The sequence below is a fragment of the Dendropsophus ebraccatus genome, chromosome 7 (genome assembly GCF_027789765.1).
Source record: "Dendropsophus ebraccatus isolate aDenEbr1 chromosome 7, aDenEbr1.pat, whole genome shotgun sequence".
Taxonomy (NCBI): Eukaryota; Metazoa; Chordata; class Amphibia; order Anura; family Hylidae; genus Dendropsophus; species Dendropsophus ebraccatus.
This window is the reverse complement of record NC_091460.1, coordinates 93,493,228-93,508,136: the sequence shown is the minus strand read 5'-3', so window position 1 is coordinate 93,508,136 and position 14,909 is coordinate 93,493,228. Positions and strand designations below refer to the sequence as shown.

Here is a 14,909-nt window from a genome sequence, read left to right as displayed (position 1 = left end):
TAGCTAAAAGTTGTTTTAGTTACTGCACATATGGCGACACCTAGAATTCACTCAGGGCATACAAAACTCTATGTTTAGAAACAAGAGATTGGGAGGGGTGAAGACAGCCTCAGACCTAATGAAGATTTCGTAACGCAGGTATCTGATGTTTGCGGAAGTGCTGGAGGCTTTTTTTCTCTTTTCCAGTAATTTTCTGGCCTTTCGGCAGATACATGGGTTCCTCTTCTCCGGGTTACAAAATTTACAGAAAGAATTGATATCTAACCCTATTTCCACCTGTATACAAACTTCTACGTCTACTCACGTCAACGCCAAGCTGCATTGAGAGGGATGGAATCATCCTTGTTTAAGTATTAGGGAGATAAACTACCCCTTTCTGAACTCTCAACACAGATTCTTAAAGGGTGGACCACGAAATTCCATTTCTGAATCATGCACCGTACCACATATTGCTTTACGTTCCCGAGAACCCTGGAACACCCAGAATGTATCGTGGCCTGCCCAACCTCCGGGGAAGCTAGAACTGACCTATATCATGGACTGTTTACTTGTCCCTTGGTCTCCATGTTTTGGGGCAATCTAGTCTCCTTACTGCAGGACAAATTAAATTTCACTGTTCCTCTAGATCCTCACCTGATATTATGCATCCCCCCTGGTGAGAATAAGGTGACTTTGTTAATTCATACTTTTATAATGGTGGCAAAAAGATGTCTATTGTGTCGGTGGTTTGCAAAATTTTTTCATTATTTAGCAAGGAGGTAGGGCAGGAGTTTTTGTGTTGGTTGGTGGATTTACCAGGCTTGGGCAAGGTAATATAAGCCTGGAAAATTTCTGCGGGGAGAGATCCAGTAGACACAATATATTCAAAGAAAGCTGGAAAAAGTGTTATAATGCATGTTAGAAAAGCCATGGGGTCCTGGTGCTTTTTCCGCTGGAAGGGCTTTAATAGCAGAATGAAATTTGTCCAACTTGATGTCCCAGTTCAAGTCCTGATCATCAGATAACCTAGGAAGAGAAATAGAATTGAAAAAATTATTTATAACTTTCTCCGTTACTAGAAACAAAATATAAGACAGCGCTCCATAGCGTAATTCAGACAGGGCTTAAGTGGTGAAAGTAAGCACATAGAACTCTCACTTGCGTAGGTTGTGCTGATGTAAGGCACAACTCTTACTGATAGCATGTGAATGAACCGCAGCCACTCCCACTCCTTGACCAAATAGGCCTTCATTATACCAGGATCCGCAGCGGATTTCGCTGCAAACTCGCATTGTGAAATCCGCTGCGGATCCGGTACGTGTGAAGGCACCTTTTTAGAGCTCCTCGCCTTCAACCAAGAAGCCAACAGTCTTCCAGCTTTGTCTGAAAAGAATATGTAGCTTTAAATTAATTTTTCATAAGAGAAAAGCATTGCCCCTCTTAGTTGCAACCAACAAAACACAGTAATCACTGAACTCAAGGAGAACAGTGAAAAAAATTCCAATGAAGTACTCAATCAAGAGTCTCCACTGATGCCCCCAAAAATTTAAATATGCAAAACAAGAGTCCGTGGAGCCTCAGTTACGAGTCTCAAAACACGGGATAGCCAGATATCTCTAGCCTGTTGCCAACGGGGTGCCTCCAGGATGGGGAGAGCACCACACCACCCTGATAAATAACCCCTTAAGTCCCACTCGGTTGCGAGTATTGGAACATAGACAGGGAAACAACAGGGTGGCCCCTTTTGTCAATGTCTAACTCAAGGTGCGAGTATTGCGATCATGACAAGGGCTTGCTAAGGCAGGCTTCCACCCACAGACAGACGTTTCGGGGTTTTTGCCCCTCGTCAGTGTGGGGTAGGATTCTGGCTAGTTGGGGCAATAAAAATCAACCAACAAAACACAGTAATCACTGAACTCAAGGAGAACAGTGAAAAAAATTCCAATGAAGTACTCAATCAAGAGTCTCCACTGATGCCCCCAAAAATGTAAATATGCAAAACAAGAGTCCGTGGAGCCTCAGTTACGAGTCTCAAAACACGGGATAGCCAGATATCTCTAGCCTGTTGCCAACGGGGTGCCTCCCTCTTAGTTGCAAGCAGAGTGCTCTTAATTCCTTAAACTGCTGTTCTGTGGTATTTTGCTTGTTCACTCATTTACAAATGTTGAATCTGTGCAAGCAAATGAGAAACATGCAAATTGGTCTGCTTTTTAACCCCTTCAAGACCAAGCCTATTTGCACCTAAAAGACCAGGCTCATTTTTCAAAATCTGACCTATCTCACTTTATGCGCTTATAGCTCAGTGATGCTTTAACGTATGCTAGCGATTCTGAGATTGTTTTTTCGTCACATATGGCACTTTATATTATTGGCAAAATTTGGTCACTACTTTGTGTGTTTTTTGTGAAAAACATCAAAATATCATGAAAAATTGAAAAAATTAGCATTTTATGAACTTTGAAATTTTCTGCTTCTAAAAAAAGAAAGTTGTATTACATAAATTAGTTACTAAGTCACATTACCAATATGTCCTCTTTATTCTGGCTTCATTTCATAAACATATTTTACTTTTTTAGGGTGTTACTGGGCTTAGAAATTTATCAGCAAATTACCACATTTTCGTGAAAGTTTCCAAAACTGATTATTTTAGGGACCAGTTCTTATTTTAAGTTGATTTAGGAGATTTGTATACTGGAAACCCCCATAAGTGACCCCATTTTGGAAACTAGACACCTTTAAAGAATTAATCTAGGGGTATAATGAACATTTTAACCCTACAGGGGCTGGAGGAAAGTATTCACCATTAGGCCGTAAAAAAATGAAAAATTAAAATTTTCCAATAATATATACATTTAGATTAAAGTTTCTCATTTTCAAAAGGAACATGAGAGAAAAAGCACCCCAAAATTTGTAACACTGGTTCTCTTGAGTACAACGGTACCCCATATGTGGGCGTAAACCACTGCTTGGGCACACAGCGGGGCTCAGAAGGGAAGGAGCGCCAATTAGCTTTTCCATTGCAGATTTTGCTGAAGAAGTTTCTGAGCGCCAGGTGCATTTGCAGAGCCCCTGTAGTGTCAGCAGAGAGAAAAAAAACCCATAAGTCACCCCATTTTGGAAAGTGCACCCCTCAAAGAATTCATTTTGGGGTGTGGTGAGCATTTTGACCCCACAGGTATTAGAGGAAAGTATTCAAAAGTAGACAGTAAAAATGAAAAACTCGAATTTTTCCAATAATATGTTCCTTTAGTTTGAAATTTCTCAATTTCACGAGGAACAAGAGAAAAAAAGTACCCCAAAAGTTGTAACGCAGGTTCTCCTGAGTAAAAAGGTACCTCCATATGTCGGTATAAACCACTGTATGGGCACACATCAGGGCTCAGAAGGGAAGGAGCGCCAATTAGCTTTTTCAATGCAGATTTTGCTGAAGAAGTTTCTGAGCGCCAGGTGGGTTTGCAGAGCCCCTGTAGTGCCAGCGGAGTAAAATCTCGCCATAAGTCACCCTATTTTGGAAAGTGCACCCCTCAAAGAATTCATCTTGGTGTGTGGTGAGCATTTTGACCCCACAGGTATTAGAGGAAAGTATTCAAAAGTAGACAGTAAAAATGAAAAACTCGAATTTTTCCAATAATATGTTCCTTTAGTTTGAAATTTCTCAATTTCACGAGGAACAGGAGAGAAAATTCACCCCAAAATCTGTAACGCAGGTTCTCCTGAGTAGAACGGTACCCCATATGTGGGCATAAACCACTGTATGGGCACACAGCGGGGCTCAGAAGGGAAGGAGCGGCAATTAGCATTTTCTCAGCAGATTTTTCTGAAGAAGTTTCTGAGCACCAGGTGCGTTTGCAGAGCCCCTGTAATGTCTACAGAATAGAATCCCCCCATAAGTCACCCCATTTTGGAAAGTACACCCCTCAAAGAATTCATCTTGGGGTAGGATGAGCATTTTGGCCCCACAGGTATTAGAGGAAAGTATTCAAAATTGGCCAGTAATTTATCATTCATGGTGACAGGGGATAAAAAGTGCCGGCGGCACATGGCACAAGCAATCAGCTGTATATAGTATATACCGCTGATCGCTTGTACCGGGACCCCATAGGGGGGGTCCCGATGACTGCCCCATGCTCTCCGGTGGCGGAGAGCATGGGGCTTTCATTCATTTTTCTTTTTTGATCACTGTGAACAGACATTAGTCTGTTCACAGTGATCGCGGCGGCCATCTTGGATCCGATGGCCGCCGCGGGAGGGGGGGGGTTAGTGACTGGGGCACTAGGGGGCTGATCTGGGGTCTGATTTTTACTTATTTCATCTCCCCCCACCGTGGATTCACGGTGGGGGAGATGAAATACAGCGGCGGCACCGGCCCATTAGTGACCGCCGTTTCGGCGGTCACTAAGGGGTTAATGGGGGTGAGCTGTGGAATCGCAGCTGATCCTCATTATCTCCGGTGCTGTACACAGATGAGAGCGGGATCGCTGTCCCTGCAGCGATCCCGTTCTCATCACAAAGCCCCTGTCAGTCAGGAACGTATATGTACATTCCTACTGCACGGGGCATGTGCAATAGGAACGTATATATACAGATGGCTGACGTGAAGGGGTTAAGAATAGACCCACAATTAAAGGGGCACTACGGTGAAAATCTTTTTTTCAAATCAGCTGGTTTCACAAAGTTTTTATAGATTTGTAATTTTACTTCTATTTAAAAATCCCAAGTCTTTTTATTTCTTATCAGCAGCTGTATGTCCTGCCTGTGTTTTCAGTCCAACAGTGCTCTCTCCTGACATCTCTGACAGAAACTGTCCAGAGCAGGCGAGGTTTTCCTGTCTTGAACATAGATGTCAGCAGAGAGCACTGTCAGACAGAAAAGAATGCACCACTTCCAGCAGGACATAAAGCAGCTGATAAATACTGGAAGACTTGATATTTTCAAATAGATGTAAATTACAAATATATATAACTTTCTGAAACCAGTTGATTTAAAAGAAACACCTTTTAATAAAAATGCCTCTAATTTAGGCTTTGTGGGAGTTCCCCAACATTGATGGATCTGCAACTGAATCCTTATTGAAAACTAAGAACTCTTGCAAGTCTACAGCTATACAAGATTTATGTTGTGGGGCATAATATAGGGTTTGGAACGCCAAATATTTTGGCTTAAAATAGTCCTATCCACCTTTAACCCCTTGCCTCCGCAGCCTGTTTTGTCCTTTAATGACCAGGCTCATTTTTCAAAATCTGACCTGTCTCACTTTATGCTCTTATAGCTCAGTGATGTTTTAATGTATGCTAGCGATTCTGAGATTGTTTTTTCGTCATATATGGCACTTTATATTAGTGGGGGGAGGCAACGTTCTGCAGCCGATTGGCGGGAGGACACGGAATCTCTCCATAGACGCTGCGGTCGCATTGTCCGCAGAGTTTATGGGGTTAACTGCCCGGGGGGAGCGCGGTTCCCCTCCGGGCAGAGGCAGCAGGGGGTGGCTGTGTCACACAGCCTTCTCTTGCTGCTCGTTCTTAGATAGAGACAGAGGGGGGAGGCAGGGAAACCATGACGTCCAGGGACGTCATGATGCGTTCTGCCACTGCTTTTCATGACGTCCCTGGATGTTATATTGGGGGAAGGGGTTAAAGTTTTGATAGTAGACTCCACTGCACATGTCAGAACAGCCTTATCCCCAGTAAATGTGTCATTGCGGGAATAGCATCCCTTGGAATCAGAAAAGAGTAATTGCCGCCAAACGTCGCATAGGTCTTCAGACCATAGTAAAGATCACAACGTTGGGGGCCGATGCCTCACCGTAGCAGAGAAGTCCACTTCAAAATTAGCAGTGATATTAAAGTCACCCGCTATGATAATTTTACCTTGTGCTTTAGATTTATCCTTGATAAATGCTTTACGAATGAATGTCAACAGATGTTTGTTAGGCGCATAAAGCGTCAAAAAGTATATGCGTTATTTATGCAACATACCACTATTAGGTCTCTACCATTGGGGTCAGCTATGTGTTCAATAAGCAAAAAAGCTAAAGATTGCTTAAAGGCTATAAATATGCCTTTTTCCTTAGTGCTATGAGTGGCATGTATAATATGGGGAAAGGTTTCATATTTAATTCTAAAAGTATCACCTTCCAGTAAGTGAGATTCCGGCTCACACAATATTACACAAGTCCTTCCTTCTAGGGCTGGGCGATATGAACGATATGCAAAAATATCGTCATCAATTCGGATGACGATATAGATTTTCGGCATATCGTCATATCGCGATACATGCCCACGGAGCGGTAGTGAATAAGCTTCTCACTTACCGCTCCGTGGTACCGCGCTGCAGGGCCTTCCGTTCACGCATCGTCAGCGCTCTAGCTGACGATGCGTGTGACGTCAGGTCTCTCCCAGTGCATGCTGGGAAGAAGATGCGGCACGTCTCGCCTCGTGGACTCCATCAGCCAGCCCTGCAGGAAAGGTAAGTAGCAGAGGGGTCGGGGGGTGTAGATGGCTATGGCATGGGGCTGATGATGGCCCTGGCTGGGGGGACATGATGTGGCAATGGCATGGGGCTTGGCTAGCACATAGGGAAAGCTGATGATTGCATAGGGGAGGGGGAGATCATTGGCACCAGGGGGGGGGGCTGATGACTGGCAACGGGGGGCTGATAACTGGCAAGAAGGGGGCTGATAACTGGCACAGGGGAGGACTGATAACTGGCACAGGGGAAGGCTGATGACTGGCAAGGGGGGGTGATGACTGGCAAGGGGGGCTGATGAGTGGCAAGGGGGGGGTGATAGCTGGCACAAGGGGGGGCTGATGGCACAGGGGAGGGCTGATGACTGGCACAGGGTGGGCTGATGGCACAGGGGAAGGCTGATAACTGGCACAAGGAGGGGCTGATAACTGGCACAAGGAGGGGCTGATGGCACAGGGAAAGGCTGATGACTGGCACAAGGGGGGCTGATAACTGGCACTTTCTTTTAAACAATTTTGTGTTTTACTAACACTTAAAGGACCCCCCCCCCCAAAAAAAAACACACACAGACACCATACTCACCATCCCTCCGGTGACGATCGTCACTCCATTCGCCCGCCGTCCGCCTCACCGTCACTGCCGTCCGCCGTCCAGCGATGTCTCTGATTTCCGGGTCCTGGGGATGGAAAAGGCTGCCAGTGCGCTTGCGCACCGGCAGCCTTTTCATTGGCTGGGGCGCATCACATGGCTTCCAGCAACCTCAGCCAATCAGGGCTGACGAAGCTGGAAGCCATGTGATGCGCTCCAGCCAATGAAAAGGCTGCTGGTGCGCATGTGCACCAGCAGCCTTTTCCGTCCCATTCACTCTCTATGAAGACGCCGAGGAGGAAGAAGACCCGGACTGCCCCCCGGCTCTGACGTCGTCGTCACCAGATGCCGCCCGGGAGAAGAGGATCGTACTAGGTAATGTATATATTCTTTAACTTCCGGGCGGGGGGGTCGGGGGTCCGAAAGTGGGGGAAGGGGGCCAGACCGGGTATTTAACCACATTACAAAGTTATATAACTTTGTAATGTGTGTTAAATAAGCTAAAAAAAAAATTCGTGGGAGTTGTCCTTTAATCTTTACATTGTTTGGAAAAAGATATGTTATACAATACACATCTTAAAAAATTCTTAAAGTGTTGTAATTTGTATACACACACAAAAAAATTTATATATCGTGATATATCGTTATATCGTGCATGCATCAAATTATATCGTGATATAAATTTTAGGCCATATCGCCCAGTCCTACTTCCTTCCACAGGTAATAGGGCTTGTTTGTGCTGTTAAGATCCTAAACGTTTTGATATAATGCGTTACAACTCCATCCAGTGTCCCGAATAAGGAAAAGTTAGAGATTCCAGCACATGTGTACAATGGCAACAAAAGAACACTCAACATAACTAGAGTAAAAAATAGTTACTAAGAAACCAACGCACAGCAGATGTGTGAACAGCAACTATGGTATGAATATATTGCCACAACATAAGGGTGGGAAAATAATTCAGACTGAAGCCTAACATAACACGAACAAACACCATCCTATGAGCCTGCAGACAGCAAATTCATCACTATAGAGGGTGTACAGCTACTAATGCCGCAGAACTGTTAAATTCCCTGGTAAAGGTGTCTCTGAAGAGAGTGATGTTTTTTTTTGCCTAGAAACTTTGTAGTAGCTTGTGGCCTTCCATGCTCTTTTCTATGTGCAGGACATTATATTTGCGTATGAGCAGGTGGACAGGAAATCCCCAGCGGTATAAAATTTTATTTCTGCGTAAAGCTGACGTTATCAGGGTAAGTTGTTTTAATTGCAAAGTCACTGCGGAGAGATCGGTATAAAGTGAAACTTTGTGATACGGAGCAGGGAAACCGCCTTGTTTGCACACCACCCCCATTAATTTCTCCTTCACCTTGTAAAAAATTGACTTCTAATTCCTGTTCTGTACAGTCGGGTAATACTGCTTTGATCAAATACTGCTTTGATCAAAGAGCGAACATACATGGGATTGTCAGCAGGGGTTACAGCTTCTGGCACATCACAAATCTGAACGTTATTGCACCTACCGCAATTCTCCATATTCGTCATCTTGTTTTTAAGCACTGTGACTTCCTACTCTATTTTGTAATGCAGATCAAAAAGATTGTTGCGCGAATTGGCAAAAGAGCCTTTTTTATCTTCCATGTGAGTCACCCCGTTGCCCAGCTCTTGTACAGTAGATCTAAATAAAGCAAACATCTTGGTGAAGTCAACCAGTAAGGAAAGCCGTAGAGCCAGTAACATGTCTTTACACATCATCCACATCAGATTGAGGATGTCACCTTTGACCTAACAGAGAATGGCGCGATGACGTCTCCTATGCAACTGGAAGTCAGTGGTCACTGCACGGTGCTTTGTCGACAAATTCAAACTCCTTAGCCTGCTGGTAAGCTTGTGTACTGCCCTGTACTAAATCGGTAGTGTGGAGAGCATGGTGGCGGCGCTTTGGTGCAAATTTGGAAACCTCCCAGCCTGCTTTGCTAACCGGAAGTTTTGGCGCCAAGTTCAAATCACAGCCAGTGCAGCACTCCTATTAAAGGCCGGTAAGATATTTCATGCTTTCTCGTCTACTACTGTGGATCCCGCCGGTGGTTCTGGAGAGGCTGCTGGCTCTGTAAGTTTGGTCCTTGGGGTTCACGTACTTTTATTTTATTCTGTGGAAGGCAATCTCTCTGTATGATTCTCTTCCTTATGTGACTTTGGGTTTCTTCTCTCTCCTAGAGAGAAAGAGAGACTCAAAAAATGTGGACACAATGTTTGGGGGCCTTAAGCCTGAGAAAAAAAAAGGGGTTCCCTATACACGAAAACATAAAAGATCTTATAATGGAGTGGAAGGAACCTGAAAAAAGGTTGGTTGTTTCCAAAGAGTTTATCATCAAAAAGCATTCTGGATTTAAAGACACTGAAGCATGGTCTGATGTTCCGTATGCGACTGGAGGCCGATAATCATTCCGTGTAATAGGGCTTTTATAATAAACCTTTTCCCATAAGGATATATATCAATCCGCTCAGCTCCTTCTGCTCTATAACATGCTGACAGTAGCTTGGGTAACATTGTCATGGTGACGGGTTCCCTTTAAGACTTGGATAGGAATATGCAGGGTTCCTTAACCCTGTGCCTGAAATGGCCTTAAGGACCGGGCCAATTGTTTTGCATTTTCGTTTTCCCATAACACTTTCATTTTTCCACCTACAGGGCCATGTGAGGTCTTGTTTTTTTCAGGAACAAGTGTACTTTGTAATGGCATCTTTCAATCTGCCATAAAAGGAATGACTGAACCCCCAAAATATCATTTATGGAGTGAATTTGGGTCAAAAAATGCAATTCCGCAAATTTTGGGGGACTTCTATGTTGATGTAATGTACTTTACGGTAAAACTGATGTTTTTTTTTTCTTTATAGGTCAGTATGAACACAGCGATATGCATGTTTACTAGGTTTTCTAACATTTAACTATTTTTATTAGCAGTTTTTTTTTTTTGCAAATAGGTATGTTTAAATCGCCCTATTGTCACTCTTATAGCGCGTTTATTTTTTTTACCTATGGGGACATATGGGACATCATTTTTTGCGCCATGATCTCTAGTTTTTATTAGTAACATATTTTTCTAGATCAAACCTATTGATCGATTTTTATTAAAAATATTTTATATATAAAATATTTGTTTACACAGTTCACCCTGCTGGAATAATAATTTTAATAGATCGGACGATTGCGCATGCTACAGTATATTATATGTTAATTAACTTTATTATATTTATGTAGGACGTACATTTACGTCCACCTGAGCCAAGGCCCAGGCTGCAAGGGCGTAAATGTATGTATTATGATAATAAGGAAGACCTATTTACCAATCCCTGTGCCTCCACAATGCAATGTGCTTCCAATCTTGTGATGAGAATGCTCACTAAAACAGCCAGTGGGAGAGGATGACAGAAAATCAGTTCATCCTAAACCTTTTGAACAGTGGGAATGTAATAGACTTCTCCAGCCTTCTTGTGTTACCCACTTCAATTCAAATCTCCTGATGAGTCATCTGAGGAAGGGAGTACAGGATCTTCTGGATTTAAATGACATAATCCCTATACCACAAGTGGAATTCTGTCTTAGTCACTACTCTACTCTTCCTCGTTTCTAAACCCAACAGAACTTACAGGACTATCATCAATCTCAAGTTCTTGAGTCAGTTCATCGGGTACTAAAAATTCAAAATGAAAATAACAAAGACAGCCATTAATCCATCAGGGTGCATACTTGGCAGCAATAGAGTTGAAGAATGCATATTTCCGCATACCATATTCCACATCCATCCAACCCACCAAATGTTCCTTTAGGTTAGCTGTGCAATTAGAACATGAGATTCTGCATTACCAGTTTAAAGCCCTGCCATTTGGGATATCATCAGCCCCATGGCTATTCACAAAAGTCATGTTAGAGTTGGGGGCGCATCTGAGGAAGCGGGGAATTACCATCATTCCATACTTGGACGACCTTCTCCTGGTAGCACCAGCTCTGTCTCTTCTATCTGACCATGTTCAATTAACCTTCTCTACCTTGCAGGAACTAGGTTTAATCGTGAACCTGGAAAAATTGAACCTGATTCCATCATTCAAGAAAACATTTCTGGGTATGATTCTGGATTCAGACACAACAGAAGACAGCCATGCCCCAAGACAAAGAGAATGCCCTAACTCTGAGTATTTCTTCTTTCAGGAAAAAGTCATCCACTACAATCAGGAAGGCCATGTATCTCTTAGGGTCTATGACCTTCTCCATTCCTGAGGCTCCATTTGTTTTGAAGGTCTTGGTTCTGTGTTTCCTGGTTAAAGGGGTATTCCCCCCAAGAGTTAAAAAAATGAAATGCCCCTACACCTAGCTGGTCTTACTCACCAAGTCCCCCTGATTATTTTGAGCAGTCTTCCGCCTTTCTAGCTGCTGCTGTTTCCGAGAGAGTTTTTTTTCTAAAAGCCGACTATATCCAATATAGCGCCGGCCAGGAAACTACATTTCCCAGCATGCAGTGCTTCTCATTGCTTGCTGGAACCTGTAACCACATCACTATATATCAGGTCACAGAACTTCTGTAGAACTACAGGCCCCAGCAAGCTGCTATCCGTCCAAATCAGAAACTCTGTGACCTGATATATTGTGATGTGGACAGATAGCAGCTTGCTGGGACCTGAAGTTCTACAGAAGTTCTGAGACCTGATATATTGTGTAGAACTACAGGTCCCAGCAAGCTGCTATCCATCCACATCACAATATATCAGGTTACAGATGTTGACGGATAGCGGCATCATGGGATTCGGCCGGGAAGAGGCAGCGGGGTTGGGGGGGGGGGTCTCAGTTGCGATCGATGGCAAAGTATATTTATGCCCCAGGGGTGGGGAACTGGTACGACGGCACAGGACCAGCTAGCAGGTGGCTGGGGGAGTGCAGTATATGTATGCCCTGGGACGCGGAACTAGTGCGGGTGAGCGGCAACGGCGTTGTACGTCACAGGAGCAGCCAAGACAGGGCTGACAGCGGGATTAGGGGGTGCAGGAGCGATCACCGGGAGTGAATTATTGGGTTGGGGATGGATGCATCGGGTGAGTTGCGGGGGGTCGTGAGGGGGTGAGCTGCGGGGGGGGGGGGGCCTCCTTTCAGAGAGGGAGACATTGAACAGCAGCAGCTGCTGTCATTGTCTGTGTCCTCCCTTACTTTAGTGTGCTGTGTTAGAAGCACTAACCCGACCCATTGAAGAGACGAGCGGACCGTTGGACTTTTGGTCTGACTGCATCGGTGCTCTCTCATCATGCCTTTGATCCCGGCCGCTTACTTGTGCTCCTGCGAATTTGCGGCCAGGATATTCCAGGGAATTCAATAGGGATTCCCTGGAATATCCTGGCCGCATATTCCTGTGAGCGCAAGAATGCGGCCGGGATCAAAGGCATGATGAGAGAGCGTACTGCTTTCGGACCAAAAGTCCGAGCAGTTGGCTCATCTCTAGAGGACACGTGATGCCAACATTGAGGGTGGGGGCCAGGAGCAGGGAGTGGTGTTGGGTTGGACTGAGGTTTGATGTTTCTATGCGTTTGGTGGGGGTGAAGGCAGCAAAACTGTGCAGAATTCATAATAACTTTATATTGGAAAGATGAAAAGCTATGGGTGGGTAACGTATTAATGCAAAAATAATTTTTGGGGGAATACCCCTTTAAGTGATTGCTCAGTACTATAATTCCTAGAATGTGTGTCTTTTCTCAGCTGTTCATCCTCGCCCTCCCTACTCTCCTCCCACCCTCCCTACTCTCCTCCCACAGCACTCCTAACAGTTCTCTGCACAAAACTGTTGCAGAAAATCTTTTTACTGCAGACTACTGCAAAATGAGGTTGCAGCACCTGCTGCATTAACTCCCTATGCTCTGTATCATAGTTCGCCACAAGGCAGCATGCTGTAAACACACCTTGGTCACATATAGTGATGCCTCAACAATATTAAGTTCTGGAAGGACCATTGTGTGTTGAAACTATTGTACCTTTAGGCCATAGCTCTATGGAAATCTAGTAATTGGTTCTGAAGCCCTCAGGATGTCAAACTGGATTGATTGATGGATGGATGCTGGAATAGTGTGGCAGAAAATGTTGTGAGGTCTGCTGACCTGTGCTGCTGCTGGGATATAATGTGTCTGTACAGCTATTACATGTGCTCCCAGCTTGCTTGTGAAAGCCACCAGCTTCCTGATTGTGACAGAAGTCAGTAATACTTTCCTGGGGTGGCTGTAGAGAGCAGTCTAATGTAGGGCTGGGAAATATATTGTTTAAATACGGACACCGTCCCTGGGGTAGGTTAACCGACCTAATCTTTGCCAGGACTGTATTTGCTGTATTTCTCCTCCCCTCACCTGGCGGCCGCATCCTCCACCCCTTCATCACAGCTCCCTTACATGGCCTCTGGTACCCTGCCTGGCCTGGGTTAAACTATTCTGCCCCCTGGGGGTTGAGAGTTGATCATCCTGATCACCCCCAGATCCCAGCCAAGGGCGCTTAGACTGGTGCAGGGGGTTGGGAGATCCCCTTCCTCCATAGTATGACAGCTCACAGTAGCACATCACCTCCCCCCATCCCGGACAGTCACTGCCCAGCCCCATATACCCTGCACTGAGCACACATGCTTTTCTCCCGACCGCTTACTCGTGGAGGTCCTCTGTCTGTGGAGGAGGCCGCAGGGATGATATTGGGGGTGCTGGAGCTGTATAGCAGGGTGTAGGATCTGCACTAAATCCTGTCATGGTGTCTGTACTTTCTGCGCACACCACTTCATAGCCACATATCAAAAATGGAATAAAAGTTTTTAGTTGCGTTTTTGTCCAAATTGGTGTCCGTACAATTGCTCTATGACCATGCTTATAACCATCAGGATTGGTAAGTAATTAATCTACTTATCCGTCCGTGACGCCCCCTGCAGGGCCCCATTGCCTGCTGTTGCGCTCTGCACTGTAACTATGAGAGCTTTTACTGAGCACTCATAGTTACACGCAGCAGCACTGACAGAGCGGATGCCATTGGCTTACTCAGTCAGTCACTCTTGTGGCAGCAGGCAGTGTTGTGCCTACGGACACAGGAGTCCGCTCTCTCCTTGCGGTCCCTGCGCTAGAGTCACGTCACCGAGTGCCGGGACTGCAAGGAGAGAGCGACGTCTTGTGACCACAGGCAACAAGGGTGGAGAAAAGAGGAGATGCACAGGACCTAGGTGATAATAAATTTTTTTTTGTTATATGCTATATACAAGTGTGGGAGCCTATATACAACTGGGGGCAGCACACTAGGGGTATATACTACTGGGGGCAGTACATAGCGGTCTATTCTACATTAGGGCTGCACAGAGGGGCCTGATACTTTATGGGGACTGCACAGAGGGGCATATATTATTTAGGGACCTTACTACTATACTGGGGCACAGAGCATACCTACATAAGTGGAGGCAAAGGGACACCTTAAAACTATGGGGGCACAGAGGGGTGTAACTGCTATATAGGTGTACAAGGGACCTAACTACTTTATGTGAAGGGAGCCTAAAATGTTTCTCTGGAAGATTCTGGAGAGAGGATTAAAGGGGTTGTCCAGCGAAAAACTTTTTTTTCAAATAAACTGGTATCAGAAAGTTATATACATTTGTAATTTACTTCTATTAGAAAGTCTTCCCATACTTATTAGCTGCTGTATGTCATGCAAGAAATGTTATTTTATTTTCAGTCTGACACATTGCTCTCTGCTGACATCTGTGGTTAAGATATGAACTGTCCAAAGCAGGAGAGGTTTTCTATGGGGATTTATAGAAAACCGAGACAGAGTTCCTGGCTCGGACAGAGATGTCCGCAGAGAGCACTGTGTTAGACTGAAA

At 44.8% G+C, this 14,909-nt stretch overlaps 1 protein-coding gene across 2 annotated transcripts in view; it reads left to right on the top strand.

Moving 5' to 3' along the window:
• MKNK2 (MAPK interacting serine/threonine kinase 2) overlaps positions 1-14,909 on the top strand; it is a 310,400-nt gene that overhangs the window by 108,000 nt on the left and 187,491 nt on the right. The window lies entirely within an intron of this gene.